We start from the raw sequence: 16,443 nt of genomic DNA, 5'->3' as shown, positions 1-16,443 counted from the left end.
ACTCCACTTTGGGGTACCATGCCTGGCACACAGTAGGCACTCAATAAATGTTTGTTGGGTAAAGCGGTGATGAAAAAAAAATAATTATCTCCTCCCTCCCTGCAATTGAAACCCAGCCATCCCTGAGAAGAAGGAGCCATAGGTTTGAAACCACTCCGTGTGTTACTGCTTCCCTCCAATCTCTTGGCAGGTGCCTATTTTGTGTTTTCTCTCCTCGTGTCTTTTCTCCTTTCTCTCTTATTCCCCTTTGTCACTTTTAGTGGCGTGCCAGCCGGCTGAGCGGCTAGGAAGGCTGGATGCCACAAGAGAGTTATCAACCTCCAGTGACGGGCACAGGTCGACTAGGGGACATGAGGAAGGAGAAACCTTTCCGAAATCTCTTCCCGGGAGCTCCAAGCATGTGCCAGAGACAGTGCTTTCTATGTTGGGTAAACCCAGGCAAACCTGGCACGCAAGGCTAGGTGCTCCATCAGGAATACTGTGTTCCATTCTGGATTCTTTCCCACTCATGTGAGGAATATGCAAACTGCAGCTGAGGAGAGGGCCATTGACCAGTATGACTGCAGAGGCCATCTGGGCTCTGTGGAGGTTAGATAGACTAAGTGACCTCAAACCTCTCCGCCTCCATGTTGGCAGGTCTCAGTCCTTGAGTTGAATTTGGAGAACCTGCAGTGTGATTGGAGCTGTGATTGGATCTGATTATCCCCTCCCCCTTTCCTTCCAACCCTGCCCAGAGTGGAAAGTGTCCTTGCATACCCCTTCTCCTAGCCCTACCCTGGGAAAGGTCTGAGACATCCCCTCTCCTGGTTTCTTGCAAGATTCAACCTACGAAGAGAAAAGTGAACATTAGTTACAGAGGCCGTGAGCAAAAGTTAAATGACAAGAAAGATCCACTCTTGGTCCCCACTGCTACACAGGCACAGGACATGTGGCAGCTCCCTGGTTACTCAGGGTGCTGTGGACAGCAGCAGCAACAGCCAAGATTGATGGCAGCGTTTTCAATGCCTTTGTCGTAAGCAAAAACCTCTGACCCCTGCCTTGGACATCTGTCCCATAGCTAAATATCAGACATGGGAGCTTCTGGCATCTTGTCTGTCCTGCCTGCCACTTTGAACATTGGCAGCATCACCCAGCTGAGCAAGTGAAGAGGATAATGATGAGTATTGCCTGAGAAAGTCATTCTCAGGGATTCCCGGGACTCCTGGAGAGAAATCTGAGGGGTTGCAGCCCTGGAGAACAGCAGAGGGGACTTTTGTTTTGTGACTGTTGCAATCATTCTAACTTTAGGAAAATGGGAGTTTCCCCACCCCCCATGGCTTTGTTGAATTCAGACCAACTGGACTGAGGTAGCTGACTCCTGAGGAAGAGTTTGGGAGTAAAGAGGAACAATGACTTGATACTTGTGAAGACACCTGGAACAGCAGAGATGCCACAGGAGCCTGCCATAGCTGAGGTTTCCATGATGGGCCCTGGCAGGCTGAAAGAGCAGAAGGAACCTGGATTTTGATTGCAGTGAGCTTCAAATGACAGCGCTGGGGGCAAGAGAATGCAAACCACATTTAAAAAAAAAAAAATATATATATATATATATATATATATATATATATATATATATATATTGTTTTATTGACGTTCCTAGATTTTAATAGAATTACCTGTTGGTCGTCTTTCTATTACTATAACAAAATACCTGAGAAAGTCAAAAGAGGAAAGGAAAGGTTTGTTTGGCTCATGGTTTCAGAGGTGTCAGTCCGTGGTGGTTTGGCTCTGTTGCTTTAGGGCCTGTGGGAGCTCAGCACGTCATGGCGGGTGTGCCCAGAGAAGGGGCCACTCACCTCACAGCAGCTGGGCAGCAGAGAAAGGAGAGAGGGTGTCCCTGGAGTACACACTTGCAGTGACCTAACCCTCCCCTCTAGGCCCCGCTTCCTGAAGGTTCTAGCACTTCTGTATTTAATAACAAACCTGGGCCTTTGTGGGAATCCATATCCAGACTTTAGGAGGCTTCCCAGTCCCTGGGCTGGGCTTCCCCAGCCTCTGAGAGACAAACCACTTCTTTATTGTCATTATCCTATGACTAGTGAGGACACAAGTTTTCCTGGCTCATGGGGACCCAAGAAAGGGCTCTCTGGGGACTTGGCTTGGCCTGGCAGGGCGGCACTGCAGGCTCTCCACGAGGCGGGGCCTTGGGATGCAATGCTGCTGCTTATCACAGCCCTGCCTAAGGAAGGGCACGCCCTTGAGTCCCGTCCCACCCGGCGTGTATTTCTGCACTAGTCATCACTGCCTCTCCCAGACACTGAAAGACTTGTGGGATGGACTTTAAAAAAAAAAAAGAAAGAAAAAAAAATGAAGGAAAAAACTAAAAGCTTTCACAGAGCAGAAACTGATTTCCAAAGCACACACAAATTCTGTTATAACCCCCAGTTTTCTCTTCCCGGCCTCCAAAGACCAAATGGAGGTGGGCTCTTCCAAGGAGAAATGATGCTCATCTTACGCCAAGAGGAATTTTTGAATAGAATCATAGGATGCTTAAAAGGGTGCCCTCGGAACAGGTGACAAAGAGAGACAACAGCCCTGACTACAGCCAGGTCCTGTCAAAGTGCAGGAGAGGAACCTCTGAGTGAGGCCCCCAGTTCCTTGGCATAGGGGACATTGATCACAGAGCTGACGCCTGGTAAGAAGGGAGAACCCGGAAGGAGGGAGAGGTGGAAGGAGAGCCTGCTGAGCCTGTTCTCTGTCTCCAGGAGGCACACTGGGTAAAAGGAACCCATGGAGGGCAGGGGAGGTTCAGTGTGGCCTAGGGATGGCATTCCACACAGGATGGTAAAGTCCCCTCCAGCACTCCTTCGTCCTTAGCTGCTTCATTTTTTTCATTCGGCACTGTGTCCCCATCCAGGGTGCTCACGTTGGTGGCTAACAGGTAGGGACAGAGCCAGCAATATTCTGATGTCCCCTGGCACCACTCTGGCATTACAGCCGTTCTTACCCTGAGAGCTGACTCACCCTCCTCTCCTCAGATGGACCGGCAGGAAGGGGGCCTGAGTCCTTGGGAGGCACCAGGCAGCTCCAGCCCTGCTGCTACTTGAGAGCTTTCCTCCTGGGAGAGCGGAGCTCGGGAGGAGGTCTCCACGGGCAGAAGATGCCCACCTGGCTTGATGCTCATCTTCCTGCTGAGGGCAAAGAACTCCTAACCCCTGAAGTGGGTGGCGGTCATCCTGGCCTTAAGAAACTCACCCAAGTGACCTTGCAGGAGAGATGAGAACGACAAAGAGGTGGCATCTCTTGGAGCCCCCATCACTTCTGTTATGGCCTGGATTGTGTGTTCGGATCAAGGGCTTCATGGCCACAAGAAGAATGTGAGAAAAATGGAGTTAAGCAAGTCTTGATTTTACACGGCAGCCAGGACACCACCTGCTAGTGGTGGCTGTGACCTCAGGCACGGGTGTGCCTAGGATCCCCTCCCCAGCAAATAGTAACGATTGTATTTTTGTTTTTACCCCCCAGACACATGGTAGAGACACATGGTTGAGCTTGAACTCCTCAACAAGCCAACAATTGTTGGTAGGCTCCTCCTTTTCTCTTAGGGTTAAATTTGAAAAAAAAAAAAAGAATTAAAAATAAAACAAGAGGCTCTTCCCTCTCTGTTTTCTCTCCCCATGTCTGGCCTCGAATCTCCAGATATCTCCAGGCACAAGCCCAATGGTTTTCTCATGTTTCCAAAAGTCTGCGGTGGCCAAATACGGAGTTACTTATTTTTTTTTCCCACTAGATCAGTTGTTTTTTTTTTTTCTGTGTAGATAATAGCAGAGGATAAAAATAATAATAGTAGAAGTAATAGCAATAACTCACATTAAATATTCAATAAATACTTGTGTTAAGTATTTAATAGCACAGTCATTAGTTTTGTGCGTGTGTGCACAGTATCTGTAGGGGTTTCTAATATAAAAATTCTAGCCTCTTTATTTTTTTAAATATTTTAAGTGGCCACCTGCTGCTTTGTTCTAATTATCTTTGGGATACCGTCTAGTTCTGGTCTGAAAAGACCGGGAAGCCTAATTTAAAGATACAGAAGCTGGGGAGCCGTGAACATAGTTTTTATTTAACAGGGAGTCCCCACTGTACTTTCTTGCCTCTCTCATCTGCCAGTTCTCTGCATCTTTGGTAAAATCCCATTTAATTGCTCTAGGTTTGTCTCCCTTTTGGTAATCACAAACAAAAATTTTTCACCTCACCTTCAACAGATGAGAGCTGTTCATGCAGAGGCACAAAATTTGAGGCTGTTCACGCAGAGGCACAAAACCTGATCTATTGCCTTGGGTTCAGCATGGAATTTCATGCTAACTCACCTGCTCTGTCCTGATGCTGGCTTGAGGTGACATGAGATGGGCCCAGTTGAAGCCGAGCACTTCTGTGTCTGGCCTCAAGTCTTCAAGTGGGCTTCCCCTCCCTGGTCCCACATAGCGGCAGGTGATTGTTCTGTCATAAATGCCTGGCCAGACCTTGGAAGGGCTCGTCTCCCAGGCTGCCTCCTCTACCTAAGGAATCTTTCTTCCTCTTGTAGAGCACAGGGCAGGGCTGGCTGCCAGAAATTCCAGCAGAAAAGAGTCTCCTGGAGCCAGTCACCAGGCCCCCAGTGCCCTAGGGCCACTCCTTCCTTGAAGACTCTCCCTCAGCCCTGTGGTCACGCTGGTCAAGTTCCCTTGGGGTCATCTTTTATGGTCATTAATCACCTCAGGTCACCTCTTCTTGCTTTAGACTGTTTCCGTAGTCTTTTTTTTCCCAACCTTCTCACCTGCTCAGAGCCTGGCCCTCCCCAAGCCCAAGGCTACCTTTTCCTTTCCAACATGCCTCCCTGTGACTGCTGGGGTGAGGTGAGCCCTGAGTTCAGGGTTCAACTCTCTGAACCCTGTTGTACAGTGGGTTCCACTTACCCTGCCATGCCCCTCTCTCTGACACACTGAAATAATGCCCTCTGACCCTTGCAGAATCCATGCCCCAAGTGTGAAGCAGAACCCTGGATTCCATCCTCCCACGTACACAACGGCAGGCCTCTCTTCTCGGGTCCTGCCCCGGCCCTCTTTGCTTCTTTTCGATTTTCTCTTCCCAGACTGGAGTAGCCCCCGCACCCAGTGCAGCTAAATTCCTTTGCCTTTTTGCTTGTACAAGGCGTTTTCTTGTGTACCTACCCCATATCTTTTCTCCTTGGACCTGTCTTACTACGCTGTCGGTGTTGATAGGAGCAGATAGTATGATCGGCAGGATCATGAAGTTAAGGGGATGATTCTGTAGACTGGGCCTATGCGCTCCCCCTCCCCCGAGACACACACACACACACACACACACGCTTGAGAAAAGCAGTTTATCTAAGGCAGTTCTGGCTCTGCCCTGGCTCAGGTCAATAGGATGCTACATTGCTTGACAAACAACTTGTTATCGTTAGGCTTCTCCTCTGGACAGAGGAAATTAATACTCTTCCTTACTGATAAGAACACCAATTATCCTAAAAGGACAGGGAGTGCTCTCATGGCCTTGACACAGACCAAAGTTTCCAACACCCAAGAAAACAAGATGATTAAAAGCAAAACCTACCAACTATGAAATCTGTGTAATAAGTTCCAGTTAGAACCAGTGAGGCCAAGAGTTGCCTTTAGATCTTTAGCACGTCATTTTAATCTCATTAGAATAGTAAAATGCTCCCCCACGGGTTTTGCTTGGGTACCTGTGAGACCATAGCAATAGGGACTTAGATATCTGATAACTCTGTCAGTCGGGAGGCAAGAAATGGGAGGTCTGTGGGATGCTCTAGAAACTTCCCTGAGACCTTAAGAAAACTTAGAAACAAAAGGGGGCAGATGTCTCTCTCCTCTCTGAGAGGATCCACCTTCTCCCTTGAGGGTGTCTTCCTTTCTTCCTCTAATAAACTTTGCTCTACTTTCACCACAGTTCGTGTCTTGCTTAAAATTTTTCTCCTGCAAGAACATAAGAGCAGAAAAACCTTCAGATTCCTGGGACCACTTTCAGTACTGGTGTCCCCCAAGGATTGAGGCTTTTGAAGAAATAAAAACCCAGGGAAGTGTTAAGCTATTTCTGCTTTTCCCCCAGTTACCTCCTTCTCTCGCTGGTGTTGGGGCCGGTGGGGTGCTCAGGGTGCGGACTGTGAGGAAAAGAAAGAAAATTCAAGAAGCAAAAATATTTGTACCTTGCAAGATTATCCAGCCCCTTTCATAATGGATGAGTTATTGTGATTGGTTTCAGCTTATGGCTCCCAAGAGCTCCTCAGAGGCCTGAGGGAGAGAAAGGGGAAGAGAGGAGACAAGGGTCTACCCCATACCTCTCCTCAACAAACCCATTTTCTGGAATAAGCCTGTCCATGTTTGGACAGGAAATTGGTCCTTCGCCCCGGCTCTCACAGTGCCAAACTGGGGAAGGGCCCCAAGAGTGGGCATCAAACCCACATCTGGCTTCCCGGAGGGCACACAACCCTGGGTGGGCCTGGGGTGGAGTCTGGGCCTGCTTGGGTCACAGGGCTGGCTGGATCCTCTCCCCCCTGAGGATTCCCCCGACTCTGCTCTGTCTTTTTTGGTCTGAAGGCAGGAGGCAGGCAATGCTCAGCACTTAGGAGGTCTCTTCCGGCCCCACCCGTACCCACCTGCCAAGGCAGGAGGGATTAGGCAGCAGAAGCTCAGCTAGGGATGTTCTTGGCCTCCAGTTACAGGAAGTTGCCTCCCTCAACCCTTCTTTGAAGAGATTCCCTGTCCCTGGCATGACATAGGCATACAGAGTGTCTCCCGGATACACGTCTTCCACATATGGCCTATGGAGGACAAAAGGGATGAAACAAGATGACCCCTGTCCAAACCAAGAAGAACCACCATTGAGCTCAGAAGAGGGACAAAAAGAGGTCAGATGTGCAAGAAGTAATAAAGCCCTTTATTTCTGTTTTCCAGAGCCTCCTCCCATGGTGGTGGAAGATTTTACTTCCCTTTAAGTTGGGGGCCAGAATCCCAGGGCCCTTCACCTGCCCGCCCTACTCACACGCAGGCTGTCAGGGCCCACCTGAGTCTCCTCTGCTCAAGTCCAGGGCTCTGTCCTTTCTCTTCAGGGGCTGTGCCCAGGCACCCTTCTATGGGGGAACCCGGACCTCTCCACACTGTCCCTGGCCTGTGCCGGAGCCTGTATTAACCAGCCACGTGTTCCAAGTCCCACTGTCAAGGGAAATCCTCCTGTGGGTCAGGGTCTTGAAACAAGGAGCCCAGAATACTCCTGCCTCTGTATTCCTCTCTGGAGGAAATGAAGTGGGAACCTGAGATCTTCTTGATGCAAGACAAGAAAAGGGGGAACTATCGGGAGAAGGGAGAAGCGTCAGTACTCGGCCTGTGCCATCACTCTTGCTTTCCAGGAGGAGTCACCATTCCTGTGGCAATCGGTGACCCATAGAGTTGATCTTCTGTGTGTCCTGGAAGTTTGGCTTAGAGTTGGTGGCTCATTTCAGTCATTTTGAGGCATTCCCCGCTTCACAGCCAATGTCTCACAGCAGCAAAGTGATCCTATATGAGAACGCATTTAGAGTATCCTCAGGACCAAAGGATCCACCTTGAAAATTATGACACAGAATTGTGCTTTGGAGCCATTCCTCTTCCTCTGCTCCCTAAAGGGCCTACGTTTGCCTGAGGATCCTCCACCACCACCACTTACAGGATCCTTGACTGCACACTGATCCTCAGGCCCTCTTAATTCCTGTCACTCTGGGGATCATTCCTTTTAGGGACTTTTGAACCTAATCATATGCTATCTTACTGACAGGTTGTTGTTGTTGTTTGTTTGTTTTTGAGCACATAGCACAGGGCTACCTACCCCTACAAGTGAGATCCTGAAGGTCAGGGAACACAGCCCCATTGTCCCTGTCACTCTCGCAGGGCCTCATGTAGAGCTCCCTAGACTTTGGGTCAGTGAAGAGGTGGCTTATACATCTTTGGCCAATTACCGTTACTCTTCCCCCTGCCCTGCCCCACCCGGGCAATAATGGAGTGGAGAGATTGTTTTGTATTCATATTCACTAGTAGAAATAATGGAATGGTCCATTACTCTTCTTCTTTCTATGGATTCAAAACAACTGAAGAACAGAATGTTCTTTAAGGCATAGATGAATGTTCCACATAAAATATTGAAATGCATAGCCATAAACTGTGCTAGCATTATATGTATTTCCATTCCCTTACATTTGCAACTGGTGCTGTGGGTTCCAGGAAAAGAATTCTCCAAGGTTCTTCATTAGAAAATAAATTCATACTTACTGAGAGGTCCTGTGGTTGTTCTTTGCCTCAGGCATTTGCAAATAGTCCAAAAGGGCCATTGATGTGAGCAGTTTACAGATAAGAACATAGATTATTATGTTGAGAAATAGTTAACATGTTATCACATGATGAGTGAAGAAAAATCCTTATGTATCCAGAATGATTTCAAATAACAAGTAATACAATAATGAAGGGTATAATAATCTTTAAAATTCATTATAATGAACAGGATTCTTCCATATAGGTTGTGTGAGAAAAGACTTTGTTTTTTTGCTTTTGAACTCTTCTAATGACGTTTTCTTTACAAGAACAGCTAGCTTCATAAAAACCTAGAAATAGGGGCTGAGGTTGTGGCTCAGCGGCAGAGCGCTTGCCTCGCACACGTGAGGCACTGGGTTCAATCCTCAGTGCTGTAAAAAAAATAAACAAAATAAAGATATGTATAATTAAAATAAATTATTTTTGAATTTGAAATATTTCACATAAAGACAGGGGCTGGATGCTGACCTGTGTGCCATCTCAAATTCATATAGTCATCTCAAAGTTGGAATTGTTTTGTTCCAAGGGTGTTTACATCATTCTGGCTCCAAGGTCGAGGCAAGTTCATGGAAGTAGCCTGGTAAAAGTGGCCATTGTGGTCAGTGTTCTGACTGCAGAAATGATCCGAGGTGCTGTTTGCTGGACAGCGCCCCTTGTCTGAGACTCCCCTCACATGCTGCATCTTTCTCACCTTCCCTCCAGCTCACCTACCCCAGATTGGAGCTCTCTTCTTTTTCTCTAACTCTCTGCAGAGCCCCTTTGCTGAAGACCAACGGTTTGGATTTGCTGTTTATTCAGCAAATATCTTTTGAGCTCCAATCATGTGCTGTGCTCTGCGCTAGGCCCATGGAAACGATGGGAGGCGCGGGGCGGGGGGGGGGGGCAAGGCAGCGGTATCTCCCTCTAGAAGTTCCCAATACGGGAAAGATGGGCAACGAGAAAAGCAGAGTGACTGTTGTTGCCAGCAGATCATTGGAAAGCCATCTTATCTGCTCTAGTCCTGGAGCACCAGAGAGGCTTCTAGAAAGTTTACCCTCATGGCACAGTGGTCAAGAAACAGAGCACATGTGAGTCCCCTTCAGGGACCCTTGGAACTCTTAGAAAGGAACTGAAGGGCCATATGGCCCATGGAGTAGCTAGGGCAGGGCCAGAGAGACACTGTTCCTGACCACATTCCTGTGGGGTTACGCAGGAAATGCTTTCTAATAAAATTGTTATATTTAGGTACTTCTGAATTCTCCAAGAAATGCAGGCACATTTACTATCATTTTGGAAAATTCTTTTGATATGCAACAAAAGGTATCAGATCACCTTGCCTGTGTCCTCTAAGTGACTAATGTTATTTGAGTCTAAAACACTGTACTCTTAGGAGAGACTGAGAGCGGAAAGGCAAGTGGTATCTTGATACTATTTTGAAAATAACTCTGACCTCATGGACCCTTGAAAGAATCTCAAGGATATATAAGGGCTTGCAGACCATGTTTTGAGAACTTCTAACTGGGAGTATGATCTTAAAAGGTATTCTAAGAATGCACCTGGATTAACGGGGAAGGAATTCTGTGATTGATGATTGAGGTCTACCTTGGGCATAGAAGTAAGAAATGGTGGCACACTTGCCATGTGTTTGACGTCCCCACGAAGCATAATCACATATGCAGTGCATCAAGATTCCAACTCACTCTGTCATAATAAGATTGGCTTGTAAATAAACATTCTATTAGCTATATATAGATGAGAGCTGCTCTTCAAAGCAGGCATCTTTCCACGGTCTAGTTGTTTCAACAACTATCAATAACGAAAATTTTAGAGTTCTTTGTAAATACAAATTAAACTCCTTATGTTGCAGACACACTTGGCTTTATTAAAATAATACTTAGATGTTGGATAAGTTACTTATGCCATCAGCCTTGGCTCCAGATGATTTCCAAGTCGTAAAAAAAAAAAAAATTAAATCTGCATTGAAAGATGCAAATATGTTATCAATGAGGGCATTAAAATTATTCACCAATAAATCAGTGGTCTATATATAGTGTCAGGAAATAGGGGCTGAGGTTGTGGTGCTGAGGATGGAAATGAAAGGCACATTCCCTGACCGGAGGAATTTATAATCTTTATAGCAGAAAGAAAAAACCAGTTTAAATCCCACCTAAATCACGCTCCAGTCAAGGGGTGCTGGGGCTGTGTTGAAGGCAACTGATTCACTCTGAAGAGATGGGAAGAGCAAGAAGCAGCTTTCCACTGTGTCCCCAAGCACTTGAATGAGCTGGGTGGTAGAATAGGAAAGGGGGGCACAAAAGTGACCAGGACTTCCAAAAGTGACAGTGGGGGGCAAAGACCTGGAGACAGAAGAAATAATGGACCAATGGAGGAGTTTGCAAGTCATTCAGAATGGTGGTAGCAGAGACGGGTGCATAATGAAACAGAAATTCATGCAGCGCCTGAGAGGTCAGTGCTCTTGGCTTTTACCCTAAAGGCCAAAGAGTTGCACTGACCTATTGGCAATTTGTAAAGATCACTTTGAGCTCCTCCCATGTGCTCCACATTGTGCCAAGACCAGGAAAACAATAAAAATGTGAGCCAAATCTGTCCCTGATCAGCTCATGACCAGCAGTCTGATTGTGTTAGCCAAGGCATTTGACCTTGCTCTAACTCACAGCCAAGAAGGTACCTTTGACATCATGGCACAATTGGAGGGGAGAGACGATGAGGACAGGTCTGAAAGAACCCCATCATCTTTGCTGGAGAAGTAATCAAAGCAAATGTCTCGTGAACTCCACGACCCAGTGAGACTGGGATTTGAAACTTGAGTTGGATAGAGGTTTCTCATTCTCTGAGTCTCAAAGTCTTTACCCACACGATGAAGGTACTCCATGTGTTCTTTCATTGGGAAGGCTAAACGAGATGTTTGTGACCTGCCTAGCAGAGTACCTCATACACAACAGGTGCTCAAAAGTGGCAGCTGTTTTATCTCTGCCCATTATTAATAAGCTTGTGGCTGACGAACAGACATAGCAATAGCAAAATCAAACACAACTAGAAAGAAAGATCAGCACACAAGCAGCTGTTCCTGTCACAATGTCCAGTTTTTCACCTAGAACATGTGATTTATCATGATGTCCACCCCCAGCAACATCCAATCAAGTTCAAGGACAAATAAGGATATTAAAGTAAATGTGCAGCGACAATACTGGGTTATTGAAGATGTCTCTTCTAGGGGAGTTGGGGCTCCTCCTCCTTCCAGTGAGTCTCTGCTGATAACTGCAGGTAAGGAGTGAGTTCAAGCTAGGACCGGGGCCTCACCTGTGCTGTCTGGCCAGCACACCTGTCCTAAGCAGAGCTCCCCGCCCAGCTATTGTGAACCACGCACAGCACCAATGAGAGAAAGGAACACAAGAGAAGCATTAGACTGGATCTTCCAGAAGGTCTTTGTTGCAATTTTCTCCATAGTTAAAAAAAAAAATACATCATCAAATAAAGACAATAGCAGCACAGCTTATTGAAATGACACAAGCCAATTTGCTTTTGTACTTTTCCTAAGAACATTATGAAATCCCCCCAACACACATTATCTGTAAAATGCCTTTTTTTTTTTTTAAGCACCATGAAATCCTACAAAGAGAAAACAGGTTAAAAACTCCACACATAGGTTTATCATCATTCATCACTGGGTCCCCTGCCTGCGACTCGAGACTGGGGTGGGAAGGGGGCTGGGGCTGGCACACTGGGTAGTTTGCATATCACTTCTAGGCACCACCGCTGCACCTCCTCCCTTGGAGCTCAGAACCCTGGAGGAGAAGGAGAGGTTTGGAAGTTATCCTCTGTAGCACAGGCCCACTGACTCCTGGGGCGGGGGGGGGGGGGCGGGAAGGAGTCCTGTGAAGGAATTTTTGTTGTTGTGGTTTTCCAATGCATGGGGAACTGTTTGAGATTTTTTTACTTAAGAACCAAGAACCCAAAGGAGATTCTAAACCTCTGGCACCTGTGAAAATGAAATCATTCTCACTAAAACCAGAAGCCTCTCTCATTTCTTCTGCATGCCCCTGCACTGATGTCTGTGACCACAGACTGTCTTGGAAGGGCCCAGGTTTACATGGAGCATGGACAGGTCTGCCAAGTCTGCCAGCTATCACACAGGGCAGGGTGCACAGGAGCCATATAACATAACCAGCATGCCATTTCAAAGTTTCCAGATTGCAGAATCAACACGCCAAATTAGGGTGACTTTTGCTTCAGAGAATTGCATTTTTCTTTTAAAGGCCGTTACTAACTAGCCCTTAAGCTTCCTCTGCTCATTCAGCCACTGGCTTTGCACCCCACAGCATCATAACAGTGAGGAAGAATACCCCCACTAGAAATTTTGGCAGAACACAAGAATCAGGGATGTGGGGTGTAATGTAGACATGTTCCTCCTTTCTTCTCTTAGAGAGCTCTGCGTGTTTGTCGTCCTGTTCCCTCCCTGTGGTCCCTGAACTGGGATACCGATGGGGTGGTTCACATTCTTCCCTGATCCCGCAAGTCCAAACCTGCCCCACCCACACCCTGGCCCTCCACATGGTCACTGATTCCCTAAACAAGCAGACAGACATGTGGCCTTCACTTAGCCAGGAAATGACATCGTCTCAGAGGGAGGCCAGGGGGCGGGTTGATAATGTTTAGCACAACGAAGACTTTCAACATGGAATAGTCCCCACAGAACTCAAAATAGCCATTTCCTGTGTGTGTGTGTGTGTGTGTGTGTGTGTGTGTGTGTGTGTGTGAGTGAGAGAGAGAGAGAGAGAGAGAGAGAGAGAGAGAGAGAGGGAGAGACACATGAAAGTACATGAAGTAATCAAAGGGATAATTTTAGTACAACTGACTGCAAATAGCAAGGCTTAAAATTCTTTAACTAGTCTTAACACCATGCAAAAAATGCCCGTGTAGCATATACCACCCCCCCCCCTGCCCCGGGGTGACAGTGTGCCACTGAGCTACAGGGGAAGGTAGAGATACTACACAGGGCATAATCTAAATTTGGACACCATTCTCTGAAATATATCTGGTCTCCATCTATCACCCAGAAAACACAATCCAAAAGGGCAGAAGACTAAGTTCTCACCTTCCCTTAGAATGGATGAGACCATTAGTCAGTATTCATAAATCCAACTCGCAACTTTCTTAATTGGCTCACAGACCGGGGGCGGGGGGGAATGTTTCGTGAGAGAACTGCAGAACAAAAAGGGCCCTTGATGACTGTCTTCGCCCCACTCCCCTGAGGTGCCAATGTGGTACAGGAACTGATGTGCCCACAGTGATAGGCTGTGACTTGTGGAGCACAGTGGTCCCAGGCACCCCACGCACTATACAACCCTACCCCAAAATTGCACCTTGCTGAAATCACTACTGGGCTAGGACCAAATATCAGGTTGCATTGGTCTCCCCGACTGTCCCTTGGCTCTCAGCAGTAAACCGCCACACTGAGTACCCAAGTGCCATGTCAGCTGAGAAACATGACCACCCATTGAAGATGCCAAACATGCTCTTCCCGTGTGCAAGGTGAAGGTGTTGATTAGAGGTTTGTGGTGGGGCAGGGGTGCAGACTGAAGGGCCCGTACAGAACACGTGGCAGTTTTGCACTATGGCGTGTGCTTCATGGGCTATCCAGCCCCATCTCAAGAAAGGTAACATTCAAATAACTTCTAGACCACTGACTCCTCAAATCTTAGCGGGAGGAATCCAATCTCTTATTCCCTCTGACCTGCTCCTTTGAGGAACACAGTTTTCCAAACATGCCCATGGGAATTTAATGGATCAATCTCCACAGAGGTGGTCTCTGATGATTTGGCAGGGCCTGGTACCCATTGTACACTGGGAAGGGGTTCTATCAAAGGTTCCCAGGCTCCCAACTCAAGGCAATTTTTGATTTTTTGTCTTTGCTGAGATTGGACTCTTTGGGGAAACATCTATGCACACGCCAACACACGCACCTGTTCCATTTGGTAGAGCATGCAGCTTGGTGCTTTGAACTGTTTTATTCCTGCTATATGCGGGGTTCCTGCAAAGTAGGCAAATAAAGTGCAAAGAGTACCTTCAAAGGGCATCTGTGACAGTACAGAAAAAGTGCCATATACAGTATTTTCAAAAACCAAACCATAACAGCGCACAGTAGGTGTCTTCAAGGGCAACCCTTTAGGCCTTTTGTGTAAAACACAAAGACCTCATGCCCTCTCAGGGGTACAGATTATTCCACCTCTCCCCCTCATCTCTGTAAACTGTGTTCATGAGACTTGAAGAATACATGTATACACAAACACACACACACACACACACACACATACTCACAAGAGTGCACAAAAGACATTGTAGCAAAGTTGAAAGCAGACTTTGGTCATACTTTTGAATACCAGCTCTACTGCCTTCTTGCTGTGTGCCCTTGGGTAAGTTACTTAGCTTTCCTGAGCCTCCATGTCCTCATGTATAATGGTTGGCAAATACTTCATGTGTGGTGTAGTGAGGTTTCAGTGAGCTAACATCCATAAAGTGCCTGATTCAGTATCTGGCCCACAGAAGACATGGGATAAATGACAGTGGGGAGCCTCTTTGCCAGATCTGGCTATAGGGCCTGAAATTTTAACACACAAAGAGGTACCGAGGTACTATGGGGTAGAAACCCAAATAAATGAGATCCATGGATAGGTTGATTGGGAAACATAAACTTGTCAGAATAAGGAAGTTCCAGTTATCTGCCAACTCCTTATAACACACTGGGCCTGGCTGGACTGAGTCCCATGGTTAAAAACCAACATCCACACCTGCACACCCACGGTTCCCCAAGCATCTGCTCAGTACCATGAGAACAGTAAAGGTCTCGCCATAGATGATCCTTATCTGGCTCTTCCTCAAAAGCAATGCCAGAACTCTAACTATAGAGCCTAAAGGTTTGGGGCTGGGCCAGGGGGATTGTGTATGCTGCAGGCAGGGAGAGCCGTGCACATGTGGGAAAGAGGCAGGGATGGGTCTTCCGTGGTGCTGACTGTCAAGACTGCCCTGGGCATAATTTTCCCCTGAAAGTCGGAAGTGCTAGATGGTTTCTGTACGTCTCCATTTGTGTCGTGTGATCATTTGGAAAGTCCACTTGGTGGAGTAGTTATATAAAATCCCATCAAAAAACCCCCAAAGGGGTGTGACTGTGCCTGGAAGGCTCACGACCAGCAACTTCCTGGAGTTTTCCAGGCCCACGTGTGGCCCAAACGACTAACTTGAACCAGTAGGACAGACAGCCAATTACGACACAGACTGAGGCACACGCAGAATAATGGCCTCATGTATATTTTTCCCTTTCTGATTTAAAAAAATCTATTGAAGATCATCCCCTCAAAACCTGTGACTAGCCATTTCTCCACTTTGCTTGGCTGAAAGTTCTAGCCTGGGGAACAATCGTTACTTTTCACACGTTGGTCATCGTTTGCCTTGAAACGATCAGTAGAGCGTTGCCATTTTAGTGAAAAAAAAAAAAAAAAAAAAAACAGACATGAGATAAAGAAACAAGCAAAGAGAAAAGAAGCCAGGCTTCCAGAACAAAGGAACAGCCAAACATAAAAATGAACAAAATACTTTAAATGTTTCCTTTAAGTATTACTTTTTAGATGACATTAATGGCACTTAACTGCAAGCAATTAAAACATTTCAATCTTACTAAGCAGGGGGTGGTTGAGGGGTTGTTTTTCCTTGTGTTTGGAAGTAGCAAGGTTGGGTCTCAAGACTATGTCTACCCTAAGACACCCAAAGGGACAAGAAGCCCTGAGATGGAAAGATGCCATGGTCCTCTTCGGTACGTCTCAGAAATGCAGGATGTCTATTTTTATAAAAGTTGAGAATCGGCTAGACAGAACAGCAAGCCACTGGCATCATGCAAGGCAATAGTTTTGGTATTTTCCCCCCTCTTATCAAAACGAGTTATCACTGAAGTCACCCCGTAGAAAAGTGAACGTCGACGTCTCAAAATCAGTTCATTTTCACCATCACACCCACTGAGGAAAGCGCACGATTCGCTGGTAACCATGCAGTGGTTGAGGCTGAGTCTCCACCCATGCAGCCAGGTGCACTCGGGTGACCCGCCCCTGTGAGAAGGACA

Source organism: Urocitellus parryii, chromosome 6 (assembly GCF_045843805.1).
Source record: "Urocitellus parryii isolate mUroPar1 chromosome 6, mUroPar1.hap1, whole genome shotgun sequence".
NCBI lineage: Eukaryota > Metazoa > Chordata > Mammalia > Rodentia > Sciuridae > Urocitellus > Urocitellus parryii.
This window is presented reverse-complemented; position numbering follows the sequence as displayed.